A 9,294-nucleotide genomic window follows, 5' to 3' on the forward strand; every position below is an offset into this window, starting at 1 on the left:
AAAAAAAAAAAAAAAGATTAGGTTGGATGAAGTTATTAGTAAATGCTCCCTGGAGCTTTGAATTTCTGATTTCTGTGGATGTATCTGACCCAAGGGCCCTCTGGTCAACTAGATGGCATGAAAAGGAATCTAGAGCTTTGGAATGAACAGTGACAGCCTCTCTGGAATCAGGGTGACCTCCAAACATGTATGACCCCCACCCTGCCTACATAATTGCCTTTCTCCAGTCCTGTACTCCATGAATTCTAGCATTTTTGGGGGTACTGGGGGTTGAACTTTGACATTACCAACACTAACTTCATCTCCTGAAGGAACAGCAAGAACTCTGTTGGGTTGCTCTTTTTATAATGTGACCTTAAATTTCCAGTAAGTTTCGTGTTATCATTAGGCCCTTCTTTATTTTCCTTCTGTGTAGGTACTATTCTCCAGTTTCTGAATATTGCTCTTTTACATATTTTTGTTCATTTTTCTAAGGGATTTAAGGTAGAAGGGCAATCCTGGTCCCTGATAGCCTAACATACATGAAAGCAGAAATCTCTGGGCCCAATTATAGACCAAGGAAACACAGGTTCCACAAAACCAAATTTCTTAAGAATCAAATATAGTATAAATTTTTCTCATGAATTTTGGGAAAAGCAGAGGACACACAGTTACATTGCACAATATCGAGGAAAACCATTTACAAATTTCTAAGCACCATTGGCTGTTGTTTCAGTCTTTGGGCTCCATTAGTACCAATATAGTTTCTCTTGTTATTGATGTTTTATTTGATTATCTCTTTTTACCTTAAAAGAACTTCCTCTATCCGAGTACAGAAACAAGGCCCAGACTGCTTCTGAAAGTGCTGTTTGATCTGGAACAAAAATAGAGAGAGGGACTCATAGGCTGTCCTCTTTGAAGGCAAAATGATGCTTGAAGCCGGCTTCCCACAGCAACAGATGATCATCTGTATGGTCAGTGGCCAGCTGTGCACCTTTCTTGCCAGTAGTCTTTGACCTGGCCAGCTCTGTCTTGGCTGGGATTAAATGGATGGTTGCCTCATTAAAAAGCTTAGATGGGACCACTTATTAAGATATGCTTCCTTGCTTGTTTGTATTTTACAAACTAGAAAGTATGTTCTGACTTCAGCAGTGGTCATATGTTGCTTGCATATCTAGCCCAATGGGCCTAACATAAGTTTTGTCATAAAGGCACAGAAACTTGGTTGCATAATACCTACAATATTTGTATTGATGAATTATTGATTTTAATTTTATGAGTTTTATTACATTAAACAATGGGTATTTAACAAGAAAAAAAACAAAAAAGTATCAAATGCTTAGTATTTATTGAGTGTACATAAAAAAGCATCAAAATTTTCAATATCAACTGTTGGTGTACAAAGTCTAAAAAATAACAACAGAATTAAAAAAAGAGATTATCACACCTAAAGCATTCTTCACAAATGACAATAGCACATTCCATACACATGAATCACTTACACTGATAGCACAGGTATTTTGCTTTTCTGGCCTTTTTGTCTTTTTTTTTTTTTTTTTTTTTTTTTTTTTTTTTTTTTTGTACTGGGGATCAAACTCCGGTCCTTGTGCTTGGGAGGCAGGCGGCGGAATCACTGAGCTAAATCCCCGGCCCTTTTCTGGCCTTTTTGTAGGACATACTTGACATCTTGCTTGTCTTGCTGTTTTGTCAGGTGGTTCTTATTATATTACACAATGTGTAATTAATAGGAACATAAAATATCAATAAAGTATAAAATTCTTAATGTGTTAGAATGAGCATCAACATTTTCATATCAGCTGTGTTCTTGCTTTCAAAACCTAAAAGATAAGATCAGAAATAAATTCCTATATGAACTACAATGAAAATACCAATACAAATCTACAACAAAAATAATCTTTGCTTCAATTGCCACACTCAAGGTAGTCCTCACACATGACAACTGCATGTTCCATGCACACATCTCACTTACAATGACAGCACAGGTGCTTAGCTTTCCTTTCCCATGTGGCAGGCCATTCTTGTAAACTCTCTTCTGTTTTGTCAGAAGATTCCTACTATATTGTACAATATGCACTTAGTAGGAAAATAATATACCAATAAAATAAAATATCAGATATGTAAAGAGTGCTTAAAATAGACATCAGCATTTTCATGTCAGCTGTTTCCTTGCTTACAAAACCTAAAAGATAACACCAGAAATAAAAACCTATGTGAACTGCAATGTAAATACAAAAATAAAAAAATACTACCTCTATTATTTTTCTGGCTAAATTTACTCTTCCCATTATCTGAACTTTATTAGATTCCATAGCTTAGCCTGTGAGAGAAAAAACAATAGCAACAGCAACTTACCTTTGTATTGCACTTTCTTTTCTCTATGAGACATTTTATCATACATTGCATCATCTAATAATTAATAGATTATTTTTAGAGAAGTTTTAAATTTACAGAAAAATTGAGCAGGAGTATTCTAAGCTCCTGTCAACCCACTGTCCTTATCCAGTTTCCTTTAATATTGACATTCAGCATTGATGTGGTATATTTGCTATGATTCATGAACCAGTGTCGATGTATTATTAGCCAAAGCCCATAGGATTCACATCTTCTGCAGAAGTTTGATAAATGTAATATATCCAGCATTCCAGTACCATACACAGTAGTTTATCTGCTCTAAAAATTTCTTGTGTTCTACCTGTTTACTTGTCTGACACCCAGCTGCCATTCCTGGCAACTATTAGTCTTTTCACTGTAAAATTTTGATATTTGAGGAGTGTCATGTTTGGAGCTATACAGACTTCTTTTTCTTAATCATACATGTTTAAATTTTTCTGACTTTTGATAATTTGATAGCTCATTTGTTTTGTGGTTGTGCTGTTGAATTTGATTTGCTAGCATTTTATTGGAGATTTTTGCATCTATACTCATCAGAAATATATGCATGTACATTTATTTTGTAATGAATTCATCTGGCTTTGATACCAGTTTCAGGCTGACCTCCAGAAACAGTTTGGAAGTATTGTGACCTCTTAAATATTTTGGAAGAGCTTGAGAAAGATTGTATTTGTTCTTTAAGTATTCGGTAGAATTAGGCTGAAAAGGTATCAAGTCCTTGATTTTCTTTCATTAGAGATTTTATTACTTCAATCTACTTGCTTGCTGGTCTTTTCAGATTTCCTGTTTCTACATGTTTGAGCCTTGGTAGATTACATATGTCTAGGAATTAGCAATTCCTTTCAGGTTGTTAAAAAATTTTTTAACTGTTCCTTTTCCCTCTCCTTTTTTTTTTTGTTTTTGTTTTTGTTTTTGTTTTTGTTTCAGGGATTGAACTTGGGTCCTTGCACTTGCAAGGCAGGCCACCGAACCACTGAGCTAAATCCCCAGCCCTCTCTTTTTTTATTTATTTAGTTTTTGAGACAATATCTCACTGTGCAGTTCAGGTTGACCTTGAACAATTTACTATGTATCCAAAGCTGGTCTTAAACTTGGGGCAAACCTTTGCCTCCCCAATGTTGGGATTACAGGCATGTGCCACCTCACCCAGATCAAATTATAACATTTTCAGGCATATTATTGACTATTGTAGTCTCTTATGAGCCTAGGTATTTTTGTGGTATCAGTTATAACATTGCCTTTCTTTTCTGATGAGATTCAAATCCTCTGTTTTATTCCTAGTTAGCCTAGCTAACATTTTGTTAATTTTATCTTTTCAAAAACAAATCAGCTTTGTTGCTCTTTACTATTTTTCTATTTTCTACATCATTTATTTCTTCTGGTCTTTTATTTCCTTCCTCCTACCAACTTTGGGCTTAGTTTATTCTTTTTGTTTTTCTTTTAAAATATAAATTTAGATGATTTGAGATCTTTCTTGTTTCTTATGGTAAGCATCTATAAGAGACATTATTGAAAAACCTGGCCATGGGTTTCAATCACCTGTGAGCCAGTATGACATCCACGGGATAGGAAAGAGGGAAATAAAGACACAGAGACAGAGCCTTGAGAAAAATTGACTTTTGGGCTGATTTAAACTGCTCTGGGCAGCAAAGATAAAGACACCAAGGACATCCAGGGTTTATTCATTACAAGTGTGGGAAGGGGGAAGCTGGGCTGGCCTTAGGACATCTATTGATAAAAAGTTTCAAACAGGCACGACTGTGGAATATAGGCACAAGGATATCTTTGCTGAAGAGAACAGATTGCTCATTTGTTTGTTTTTTTGAGGCAGGGTCTCACTGTGTAGTTCAAGCTGGCCTTGAACTCACTATGTAGCCCAGGCTGGCCTCATACTCTGGATGATCCCCTTGTCTCAGCCTCCTGAATGTTGAGATTACAGGTGTGTGCTACCACACCTGACTCTTTCTCCTTCTTGGACCCATTTTCTCAGCTACAAAGTAGAGTCGGAGGCTAATCTGGAAGGTGTTGTGGAAATGAAACAGAAGTTGATGCCGTGGAGATAGTGAAATACTGATTCATCCCACATTAGGACTGAGGAAGGATCAAGTTCACCCTTGAGTCCTCATCTCTCAGAATTGGTCAGACTTTGCTTTTGACCCTTCATTCTGCCACTTCATCTACCGGTCGTTTCTTCCCTAAGCCTCAGTTTTCACATCAGGGTGGACAGTGACTCCTGCCTGGAAGCATCACTGCAGGCGGAACTGAGATAACACACCAGCACCAGCCAATCAGCCCCGTGTTTCATGGAAGGCCATCACCTGTTCCCTCTACGCTGCTACTGTGAGAACAGGGTGCAGGAGGAGAGGCCCTAGAAATGTGACTCTCCATCTGAACAGCAGCACTTCTTTCACTGGCAAAGTGAGCGTTGGCTGATGGGGGGCGTGCCTTGTCCCCACTGATTCTGTGGTCTCTGCCTAGCCCTGGGACACATGCAGGTCAGGGAATGCTGGTTGTCAGGGATCTCCTTTCTGCTTGATGTATTGGGAAGACATTGACTAGCTTCTTGCTTCTCTCTCCTGACCTTCCGAAAGGTCTTTTCTTTTCTTGAAAGGATTTTATTTCAAAATAAGCATAATGTTAGGCCAAGAAGAGACTTCCTTTGACTCATAATTTAAACTATTAATGAGGAAAGTACTTTATTTTTTAAGTTTTAGTTTCTTAGTACATACATGAATTACTTTATCCCTTCTCAGTAGTGGTGATAAAGGACATCCTTGTTTGTTCTTGATTTTAGAGGGAAAGCTTTTAGTTTTATTCCCATTTAATACAATCTTGGCAGTCAGTTTGTCAGAAAACATACATATATATTCTTCAGTATTTTTATCGTAAAAGGTTGTTGGATTTTGTCAAAGGTTTTTTGTGTCTACTGAGATAACATGCTTTTTGACCTTGCTTCTATTTATGTGATGTATTACATTTATTTATTTATGTATGTTGAATAATTGCTGCTTCCCTAGGATGAAGCTTACTTGGCAATGATATGATCTTTTCAATAATTAGTTGCATTTTTCCCCGTATTTTTTTGAGGATTTTTAATCTTGTATTCATTAAAAAAGATTGATGTATAGTTGCTTTTTGTGGCCAGAACCTTGTCTGGTTTTGGAATCAGGGTCATGGTAGCTTGCAGGAATGACTTTCAATTTCATTTAAAAATTTGAGGAGTGGTGCTGTTAGAACTTCGCTGAAGTTTTTGTAGAACTCAGCAGTGAACCTGTCTTGATTAGGCTTTTCTTAGTTGATAGGTTATTATTGCTTCAATTTTATTGCCTGTTGTTGCATTACTCAGGGTTTTTAAATCTTCCATGTTAAATTTTGGTAATTCATATATATCTAGGAATCTATTTCTTCTGAATTCTCCAATATATTGGTGTAAATGTTTAAGAAGTAGCTGAGAATCATATTTTTATTTCAGCACTGCCTATTGTACTTTCACCTGTTTCATTTCTAGTAGCATTGATTTGCATCTTTTCTCTCTTTGATTAGATTGGGTTGGGGTTTGTCTACTTTATTTTTTCAAAGAAGCAACTCTTAGATTTATTAATTGTATTTGGGGGTGTCAATTTCATTAATTACTGCTTTGAGTTTTATAATTTTCTTCCTTGTTCTAGCTTTGGGTTTGGAGTGTTCATGTTTTTCTAGGACTTTGAGATACATCATTAGGTAATTTATTTATAATTGCTCTGTTTTTGTGATGTGGACATTGATAGCTATGTGCTGCCTTCATTGTGTCCCCTAAGTTCTGGTATGCTGTACTGGTATATCATTTAGTTATAGAAACTCTTTTATTTCTTCCTTGATTTCTTTTGTAACCCATTGTTAGTTAAGAATATATTGTTTATTTTTCACACATTTGCATAACTTCTGTTTTCTTCTGTCTTTGATGTCTAACTTCATCACTTGATGATATGATAATATGCATGGTATAACTGCAGTTCTTTTACATTTACTTAAGGCTGATTTATTTGCTAGAATGTGTTCTATTTTAGAGAAAGTTCCATGTGCTAGTAAAAAGAATATGCATTCCATTGTTTGGTGAAACATTATAGATATCTATTAAGTCTATTTGTTCTAAAATTTCGTTTAACTTTGATATTCCTTTGTTGATTTTTTTGTATAGTTGACCTGTGATAGTGGGATATTGAGGTCCCCCACTATAATTGTGTTTCTATCAGATCTTTTATGTCCAGCAGTACTTGTTTTATGAAATTATATATGTAAATAATCATTATGCCTTTCTGTTGGATTTTTCCCTTAACCAGTATGCAGTGACTTGCTTTGCCTCTTTTGATCAATTTTGGCTTGAATATAAGATAGCTTTGTCTGAATTTAAGACAGCTATACCTGCTTTTTTCCAGGTTCTTGTTACCTGGAATATTGTTTTCCATTCCTTGATTTTTAGTCTGTAAGTTTCTTTTGGGGTTATATGTGTTTCTTGTACACAGAATATTGCTGGGGGTTTTTTAAATCTGTTCTGCCAGTTTGTGTCTTTTGATTGTGTAATTGAGATCATTTTCATTGAGAATTATTACTTATGTGTATTGACTTACTCTTATTGTTGCCTTATTTTCCTGTTGTTGATTTTCTATCTTCCCTTCTATTTAACTGTTCTCCCTTTCTGGGGTATTCATTTTTAGATTTTTTTGTCATTATTAGCTTCAGTGTCCCTCTTTATGGAATCCTTGAGGATTTTTTAGAGTGCTAATTTGGTGGTCATGAATTTCTTTAGGTGCTCCTAGCATTGATTACAGTATTCCCTCTCTAAAAAATCATGTTGTTATTAGCCAATAAATCATACACTCATGCCTATGTTAAATAAAATTTCTAAATGTAAGCACTTACTTACTATACAAATTTATTGCAAGCTTTGAATAATGGTTTAGTAGGTTTATTTGTTGCTGTTGATCTCTGATATGTCTCCTTTTCATTATTGTTAACTTTTTATTTTGTAGGGTATATATTTTGTAGTATATGAAAAACTTTGAAGTTTTTTTTTAACAATTCAACTAGTCTGTGATTTTGTTTCTTGCCTTGCTCCATATTGTTACCTTGTTGTTTACAAATCTTAAGAGCTGCTATTATTTCTGCATTGAGTTATACTTCCAGTGATAACACTGGCTAACTATCCTGTTAGCTCTTGTTTTGCAGATGAAAACAGCAGAACTTCGCACCGCAGGAAATGACAATCTTGAGCCCAGGGAGCAGTAAGTACACGTTAAAGCTTAATATTATGTAAATAAAGAAAATGTAGAACTAAGTCAAGGCAAACAATAATGGTTGTAGGTAATTCTAGGTTAATAGCTTTATCATTAATCCTGTTGAATACTTCATATAACTAGTTTTATAATTTTGATTCTTGCATTAGTATGTAGAAATTGATAAGTATATATTTTGCTGATGACAAAGACATTGTACCTTTAGGAAAGTTAACAGCTATGGAGTTAACAGCTATTGACAGTGTTTAATCCCAAAATAATAGAATACACATTTTTCTCAGCAGCACACAGAATTTTTTCCAGACTAGATCATATCAAGGCCATAGAGTAAGTTTAAATAATGTAAAGAATCTCTTGCATCCTGTATAATACTAATGGAATTAAATGCAAACATATTGGAAATTAATATACTCCTGAGTAATCAATCAAGGAACAAATTTAAAGTTTAAAGATTCCTAGAATCAAATTACAATAGAAGCACAATATACCAAAACCTATGGGGCACAACAAAAACTCTTCTAAGAGGAAAGTTTAAACTATGAATGTCCACATTAAAAAAGACCAGTGCATAATAAGTAACCTAAAGATGCAGCTGAAAGTCCTAAAAAATGAAGAGCAATTCAAATCCAAAATTGTAGAAGAAAATAGATTATAAAGATCAGAGCAGAAATTAATGAAATTAAGACATACAAAAGGAAAAACAATAAAAAGGACCAATGAATCACAGCTAGTTCTTTGAAGTGGTAAACATGATTGGTAAATACTTAGCCTAACTTACCAAAAGTGGAAAGAAAATATTTACATCAATACAATTAAAAATGAAAAAGATAAAATTACCATAGGCATTGCAGAAATCCAGTTGATTATAAGAAACTTTTTGAAATAAAATATTTGAGTACATTAGATAATCTAGAAGAAATGGATAAATTACTACACACATAAGAATTACCAAAACTTAACCAAGAAGATAGAAGAATCCTGAACAAACCTTTAAAAAGCAATAAAATTGAGGCAGTAATAAAATCCGTCCCAATTAACAAAAACCCAAGATTTTATCATGACTTCCAGGAAGATCTACTGCCAATATTCAAACTCTTCCATGAGATTGAAAGGAAAAGAACATTGCCAATCTCATTTCTTGAACTTAACATTTTTACAACACCTAAACAGACAAAACTATGGGCTAATATCATTAATGAACATAGTTGTGAAAATCCTCACAGAGATACTTGTAAACAAAATACAACAAATCTTTGGAAAGATCACTCAACATATGTAAAGCAATAAATGTAAAATACCACATAAACAAAATGGCAAAAGTCACATAATCATTTTAATAGGTGCAAAAAGGTCTCTGGCAAAATCCAAACATCCCTTTGTGATTAAAAAAAAAAAGCCTTGATGAAAATGTGTATACAAAAGTCTTAACCTCAAACTGATAAAAGCCACTTATGACAAACCCTCAATATTTTAGCACTTTAATTTTCAGAACTCTGAATTCTTCATATTTATTTCTTTACATTGCCTTATCATCCTTGTCTTGGAATTCTTGTTTATGGACTGCCAAAGTTTTGACAATGTTTTATTTATCTTTTATCATCTTGGGTTTTTTTTTTTTTTTTTTTTTTTT

The 9,294-nt window shown here is 34.3% G+C and overlaps 1 long non-coding RNA gene across 1 annotated transcript in view; it reads right to left on the reverse strand.

The window, feature by feature from the left end:
• Positions 1-1,635: 1,635 nt before the first annotated feature.
• The window catches only part of LOC117285374, an 18,359-nt gene continuing 10,700 nt past the window's right edge, over positions 1,636-9,294 (reverse strand). The window contains exon 3 of the long non-coding RNA XR_004516408.1: positions 1,636-1,817. This is a non-coding gene — a long non-coding RNA (uncharacterized LOC117285374). The remainder of the gene's footprint in view (positions 1,818-9,294) is intronic.

This window comes from Fukomys damarensis, unplaced genomic scaffold (assembly GCF_012274545.1).
Source record: "Fukomys damarensis isolate Sample0158 unplaced genomic scaffold, DMR_v1.0_HiC HiC_scaffold_1, whole genome shotgun sequence".
Taxonomy (NCBI): Eukaryota; Metazoa; Chordata; class Mammalia; order Rodentia; family Bathyergidae; genus Fukomys; species Fukomys damarensis.